Source organism: Enoplosus armatus, chromosome 11 (assembly GCF_043641665.1).
Source record: "Enoplosus armatus isolate fEnoArm2 chromosome 11, fEnoArm2.hap1, whole genome shotgun sequence".
Taxonomy (NCBI): domain Eukaryota; kingdom Metazoa; phylum Chordata; class Actinopteri; order Centrarchiformes; family Enoplosidae; genus Enoplosus; species Enoplosus armatus.
In genome coordinates, this window is record NC_092190.1 from 18,677,296 (window position 1) to 18,685,661 (window position 8,366).

Sequence of the window (8,366 nt, forward strand, 5' to 3'; positions counted from 1 at the left end):
TTGACAGCTGCACAGCCAACATGACATTCTTTGTAATTCATGTTTGTGAGATTCTTACCTCGGGCTGCTTCAGTCCGTCTAAATCAAGACTATAAATAAGTGTAGGACCATGATTCTGCTGTCACGCTCCATAACGTTGATGCTTAGTCTATTTTCCTTCAGACATCCGGGGGGAATTTGCAGGTGAGAACCTCATTCCAGAGTGCCTTTGAGCTGTATATGCATGCATACTGGACACAGTAGATCAGCTCTTTCCCTTCCCTATTTCCCTTTAAATCTTGTTCTCTATATAATACATTTATACTGTACATTTTAAATCCCTCCTCTCAAATAATCCAATTTATTTTAAGGTCAAAATCTATAGCAGATAATTTTGGCAAACCTCTAATTGTTCATTAGAGCTTAGAGGTTTTAATTCTGAAGGGAACTGGACAAACAACAGGGCCCACTGGACTACATACCAAAACACAGTGAGAAATATCTATAATTTATGCATTTCAGAGGGCTATTAAAATGATGAAAACTGAACGTGACAACCAAAGGGCCACCTCAAAATGTTTAATGAGCCTATACTGTCAGTGCTGGCCGTTGTTGACATGGCACACACACATATCACTGTTACAGGTAATTATTTGACAAGGCAGACGTTTCTCATCTGTTGTCTTATAAACACTGATCTGCAGCATAGTAGGTCTCACAAGCCTGCTGTCAATCAAGACAGAGGTGTTACAGACGACTTAGGTTAAGCTTTGATTTCCATACACCAGTTGTGGATATACTCCGAGGTTCTATCTCTCTATTCCTTTACTACGTATTAAAAAGACTCCCAGAGGGCATTCATTGAATCTAGGTAAAAGTAGTGGTTTGAATTAGCCAGCTATGAATTATTATTATTATTATTATTATTAATGTTAGTAGTAGTTGTAGTGGTATTCTTGTTGTTGCTGTTTTAGACAAAATTAAAGCAGTTATCTGTCACTGCACTTGAGGTCATTAAAGTGTAAGAGTGCCTAGTGCAGATTAAACACTGAGATTAGGAAACTGTTGTCATCCATGAAAATTCCAGATGAATTTCAATTTCACCTACAGTGCAGTGGCATTTTCATCACATCTATTTTTATACTTTCATCTTTTTTTTTACTGCCACCCTCACAGAAAAACATTGGCTAACTTGATGGTGGTCAGCTTGTGGGCTTGATGTCACTGGCTGCTGTTATAAACAATCAAAATGTTTGGCGGCACAGTGCACTGTGGCTTCTTGGCTGGAGTGTTTTTTGGGTTTTCGAGGTGATAGTAGACCTATTTTTGAACTTTAGAGACCCAGGCTAGCTGTTTCCAGTCTTTATGCTGAGCTAAACTAACCACATCCTGACTCCATAGTTAACGTACGCATCTTTTTGTCTCACTCTCAGAAATGAAGTGAATGAACAAATTTCCCAAATTCTTGAGCTACTCTGTTAAACCAAACCAAAGACTAAGCACTATTATTTACATATATGTCTATTGTGGTGGTCTTTTTTCATTACTTAGACCAATTACTGCATGTAACTGTCCACTACACCTGTCTACATTGTTATAATAACTCAATTTAAAATCTGGCATTTCTTTCAGCTGGAGATCTGCTCAAGCAACTCGAACCACATAAACGGACAGCAGCTAAAGTTCAAGTGCCCAAGAATATCATATGAACTGAGGACTCTCATCCCACATGAAGAGCTACAAAACAAGGTCAGCTTGTGGATTCACTCAAACCTACCCCTCCTCTATATATCACAGCATGACCCAGAGTCCTGGCTCTTAATTCCATGTATTCATTGTTTCATCTATAGGGGAAACATTCATTTCCTCTCTTATCCTATCTAATGAGGTCAGAATCCCACAGTGGAGTGCAGGGTGTACACATTTTAAAACTTTTGACCACTGCCTGATATATTCATCGATGCTGGTCCAAGTATATTCTTTGGAAAGAGAATGTTTTATTCAAAGAGATGGGAGTTTCACCTTTATAGTCATGCAGCTGGCTGATGAGGGCACACACTACATCTTTTATGTGTCCATCTCATTCTTCATCTTAGGCATGATAATTCCTCCTCTATTCATGTTGTCCAGAAAAGACTTCCTTTCTTCAGAGCCACTAATGGCGTCATCACCCCGGTCCTCCATATTGTTTGCTATTATAACAGCCTCACAATTTGCTTTCTCTGTTTCCCCTGGATACAGTCTTGAACATAGACTTTAGCTCACTTTGCTATTCATTACACCTTCGAACCTGCTAATGTCACTGGGGTTACACATACAGATGTTTAAAAAGGTATTTCTTTATTAGCGGCTGACAATGTATTAAAAAAAAACTTGGATGTGTAGTTTTCAGTATTTAAAACAAAGAAAATAACTTACATTTCTGAAAGCATTTGAATAAGATGTCCATATTTGTCAACTCAGCTGAGCATTACAAATTCTGTCGAGTTCCAGTGTAATTCTTTTGGAAGAGCATAAACAAATGTTGACAAATGTTTGCTTTGCTGCAAACCTTTCATGACAAAATGCCCACTGTTATGCAGATTCTGCAAATGAATGACTTTTCTGTTGAGAATGTCGGTTCCTTGGACATCACTGCATTCCTTTATGTGTGTATGTGTTGCTTTTTGTGTGGTTTATGGAGTTACAATGCTGCTGTTTTAATACTCACCGTCTGCATGACTTAGTCGCACTGTCTCCTATCAGCCAGCAGAGATAAATCAGGGCTTGTTGGGTGCTTGCTGAGGCACTAAGCGTGCCGGTTATTCTGATTCGCAATGCATTTACCCAGCTTACAAACTGCAACAGTTATTCTAATTCAAATCCCTCGTCCTATGGATGAAGAAACATACCAGATTTTTAGACATCTTTGTTTGAGTCAGGCCCTATGTGGTGCGGCTGATATGGGGGAAAAAAGGGTTTCCTAATGTATTTAGGTAAAATACTCCAGTGAATGTAGGAAGATTTTGAGAAAACATACTTTCATTTCTTCTTTCAATTAAAAGCAAATAATGCTGTCAGACTTGAAATTCATGGCTATGCTTTTTTTTATCTTTATATCTTAAATCCTTCGTTCCCAGTTCAGTCCTTTCACGCTATCAGTGCACCTTTTAAAATATTTCACTGTCTAATTGCAATACATCAGCAGGGGTTTGCAGGAGTTATCAATCCTGCCAGTCTGACCTGCCCTCCTTTGTTTTGGTCACAACCCCAAACCAAAGCATTTCACTCCATGCCCAACTTATTTTGTAAATGTTTACCTCACACTGGTTTTTACACGGTAAGACAGCATTTAAACATTTGTTTTGATTAAATGCTCTCCCGCTGAGTGATTATCGCGCTCAGTAACTACCTCCAAACAACACCCATGAACTTGTTCTGCAAAAAACATCAGGTGATGAATCTGTGTACTTTATTTGTGCTACAACAATTTTACAACAGTATTATTATAAAGTGCCACTGACATGGCAAGTGGCATCTGTGCCGTTGATTTACTGATGCGGGTGAGTAGGCAAAGCAGCACTGCTGTGTGTTGACTCTGCTGTGATTGTGTCAAGCACACACCTGCCTCCAAGTTGAGACGTCTTCTGAGGTAATGACATGACAGGGCAGAAAACAGGTGGCACTCGCTGTCCCAGATACCCTAAACTGCTGGGGAAACACATTTTTATGGGATTAAAAGGTTGGTGATATGGATTTTTGCTAATTTAACATTATGTCACACCAGTATGATAAAACACTGTTGTTAAACTGTGCTATGTCCAACCGTCTCCACCAGTTATGCTAACTGACTATGATGAGGTTATCTATAAATTGGGGCCATATGCTTAAAATTTGTCATTAAAAATTGACAATTTGCAGAAGAAATGCAAATGGCAGGGGCTGCAGAGGAGTGGCCTCCTAATACCACAATTGGTCCTAGTTTGCTGGTACTGTATACCTCTACACCAACACTGAAGAAAAACAAGACACTAACCAAATACATATCTCTCAAGCAGTATAATATGAAAAATATGATAGTATGCAAATCTGTTTATTTTTGAACATAACTCCAGCTGCTGGGCCAGCTGGCAAATCAGGTCTCTATTGTAGAAATGCACATTTGTGGTCTAGTCTAGTTTTGAGCCTGTGGGACGGTTGGGGCTGCAGAAACAGGTTACGGTGGAGCTGGGAGCAGTGTCTGAGACATTCAATATAGTATTTATATATACATATATATCTTCTACAGTATATATACTGTATATATAATATTGTGTTGTTGTAACCTGGGTTATTGAAGCAGGAAGAAGCTTTCACATTTGTTTATCAGATTCATAATCTGCTAACTGCTAACTGCTAATTTAGTGCACCGCAAATAATCTGTGGAGCTGCAACAAACAACAGTTAAGCATCTTCCCTTAAGCTTTTGCAGTAACCTACAAAAAGATGATAGTTTGTTGTGGTAAGTTAATGTTGTGCTGGTAATTGATGACCACGTTTAAATTTGTAAATGACAGTCAATGAGAGCGCTAGTTACATCCGGCAATGGATTAGCAATGTTTCACCAAACCATGTGTCAGAATGTCATGTATTTTAAATGACTATGGAACAAATTAATGTAAAAAGGAAATGTAAATTGGGAACCATTTGGCTAATCAAAAAAAAAAAAATCCTCACCCACCGTGAGCTGCACATTTTATTCATCTATTCAAGTTAGGCTGATAGTTGGTGCAGTGGGGTGAGGAAGAGCTTTTGGGAAAGATCCAGTGCTCCTTAATGAGAAGCTTCTAAAGGCTTTCTATGTACTCGACAGTGAGAGCCTCACTGAACCATGTTTTTGAGAACTTTCTGATACTTGAGGGCACTCATAATGGGCTAATAACTCTGTACTGTACCACCTCCTCAATGGTCTGAGGAAGGGTGGAGGGGTGTTATTGTCAGATCAGTGCAAATTAAAGCCCTGGCTGTGACTGCAAATGCATTACATTACCTGTGCAAATCAACTTTGACTTGGATAACCCTGGGATAAGCAAGGACCTACAGTTTGAAACCTGTTTTTTCCTCTTGGGTTGCCCTGTATAATTAGAAGCTGCAATGAAAAAAATGCTAACATTGTTCTGTGTTACAATATATTTACTGCTGTATTGCCCCTAATTAATTACTTCTTGGTCATAAAACATGTCTCCTCCGACAGACTAGATGTCAGCATGAGGCTGGTTTAATTGGGAGGCTTTTGGCCTGTTTGCCCAGTGGTGCGCAATGATGCACGAATAAGAAAGAACCTGTATATTCCATGTGAACTGCAGGGAACTGCCTGTGCAAATGTGCTGCAATATCATTATTTATTTATTTTAATTGAGTAATGAAACTAACAATTCACACAATTCAGTCTGAAGCCCCCAAACAGTAGTACAGGTTATACAGCTATGACTTTGTGGTGAAATCAAAGTTGGGGGAAGTGTTTATTGTTATTCAAAAAAGTATGTGCTCGAGAGAAAAAAAACACCCAGAACATACAAGATGCTATGGACATGCTCCTGCTATTGAGCTGCAGCCCAGCAATCTCCCTTGTCTCCTAAAAACCTTTCTCTGCCTGGTTTATTCCTCTTCATCTCCACATTTGAAAGGCAAAATCAATAAGACATGATGGCTTTCACCTCTTTCATCTCATCAGCGACAAAGACAAAATGTCCCTATTGTGTCTATTCAGTGCCATATCTAACAATACCACAATCCTGGAGCATCATAGGAAAGCAAGTGATAATGCCAGATTTTAGCAGGATGAAAGTTGGATGAAAATGTACTCCTCTCCATACAATACGTGTATATGGTTTCGATTTTATCCACTACTCGGACTCCAAGCAAATCATGTGATTTGAACAATGTGTTTTCTTTTTTAAGGAGGGTTAGGGTTGCTATAGAATTTTGAATGACTGTGTTTGTATTATGAAAGCAGGGCAGATCACAGCAAGTGTGTTACAGTTGGACACAAGGGAAAAGGTGATATGAGTAATAAACCTATGAGAATCAACTCTGCTTGCGTGTTTCTTCAGGCAGTGATTAAAGATGGTGAGTAAGAAATCATAAAAAACGATCTCCCCTCTGCACAGGAGCACAATGTTCCTGTCATTTCAGTATAATCACCTCTTCCACTCACAATGCTGCTTAGCTTCCTGTTGTTTTTGATTGCCACCTCGGCTTCAATAAGAAAGGCAGATTAGATGTGCAATTTTGCTTCCTTCATCATCCAAAAAATTCTTCAAACACCAATCTTTATTATGTTCCATTTAATGCTTTCTTTATGCTGGCAGTGGAATGTCTCTCTCCTGCTGACAACCGGCCCACAAACACAACTGCCAGCTTTTTAAGGTTTTTGACCAGCACTAAACAAGCTCGTACCAATCTTTACTCACTTCAATTTTCAGGATTCTGGGTCCTTAGTCTTCGCTTGCAACCCTGTCTCCTATGTAATGCAGGCTGGATACCGTTTTCTGTCAACATGTGAAATGTTAATTAGCGTTTCTGGCAAGTTCTAAAAATGTTGATACTGAACGTATCAGTTACAGTTTCCGATTATTCAAGAATTTGAATTTTTTTGAGACTTGGCACCCTTTAAGTTTTGCAATGCGATTCAGTTTTACACGTACAGTACGTGCTGACCACATGCAAAACTCGACTGCGTCATAACAAAAATCAAGTCTTCAAGTAAACATGCATGATCAGACATTTTTTGCCGTGCGGCAGTCGAAGTTGAGATTTACTCTTGTCTGGCTTCTTGCTCGGTCACGCTCTCTTTTTCTCTTCTTAGCTTCCTCCGTCAACGTCGTCTTTGGTCTCTTTGCCTCTGCTGTGATGTCCATACTCAGAATACCCAGCTAGCTTCTTCTTATAGCTAGGTTAAGACCCATAGTTGGTGTGACATAGCGTTACACACTTCTAGCGGGAGCTCTTACTCGCTCAGCCGTTAACTTACATAGTGCAACAACAGCTGTTCAAAGCGGGAATGAAAGAGGCGCCATTCTCCCTGTTACAAGTCAATGTACCATCAAAATGATTTTGAAGCTGTTATTTTAAGGTAAAATTGTTGCAGAATGTTGCTTTAAATGTTCACCGATGGCGTATTTCATTTTGTTTTTTCATTATTCAACTTTTTTATGTTTAGGCACTCACAGCACTTGGTTTGCAAGCGTTATTTTCTTTGCAAGTCCTGCCTTTACTCTACCCTCCCTACTCTGCCTCTGATTGGCCTAACCCTAACCTAAACCATCCTAACCAACATGGGCAACGAGTACATTCCTAACCTTAACCAACATGCCTTTGCTGACTAAAACTAACCAGAGTCTAGTCTGGATGAAGTCCTGCGCTTTGTATGCATACCATCCACCCCAACCACCTGCTTTTGTGACTCCAGTGTGGTAGATAAATGTAGCACTTTGAACATAATCCAGGCAGCGATTACATTTGTCACCACAACGTAATTTGGAAAACAATTTCGTAAACATAATTCCTCTGATACAGGGTTGCCAAATGTGCTGGTAAATGCAGTATCACCTTGACATGTTTTGTCCTCCATTTCATTTTCATATTTCACTTGTTTAAATGCTCAATTCATTTTTATTTTTTAAACAGGGGACATGTGTAGACATATTTCTAATATGTACATAGAGGTATCGACATATAAAACTAATTGGTTGTAAGTTCCCATAGTGACCAGCTACACGCTCTGCACATTTAAGGGTTACGTTAGCCTAACCCATACACAGGATATACTGTACAAGTAATATCTGATTTCAAGCCAGTCTATTTTTGTTCAGTGCAGGAAAACATTCAAGACCTTGTGGGATGTTGGGAAATATAAATATATATTAATCTTAATAAGAAGATTTTTTTCTAACTTCCGTTCACAATGTCTATGTAGGTTATCAGTAAAGGAAAAGTTTGACACTTTAGTTTATTTGCTGTCTTGTTGAGAGTTAGATGAGAAGATTGATATCACAAACAACACAACGCATTTCATTAGTTATACATTCACCTATGTGGAAATGTACCTGAACTAGATGAAAAATATGAGTCAGTTTGTTCAATATTTCAATCTTTTATTGCCAGATTGCAAGCAATTCTAAACTAACTCCATATCAACACAAGAAAACAGGAGAGAAAGGAATGTAACTAGAATGGCATTAAGAGGTAATTAAAATGATGTTCAAACTATAGCAAAGACTGTGGAGTTGTTGTCAAGGTTTGTGTGGAGGTCTATAGTTTATTTGAATCAGGTGTTGCAAAGCATGAAAAAGACTCAGCTAGTGAAGTGTGATGTTCACAATTGGATGTATTTAGTTGAATGTGATGCATGAAAATAACATTTTACA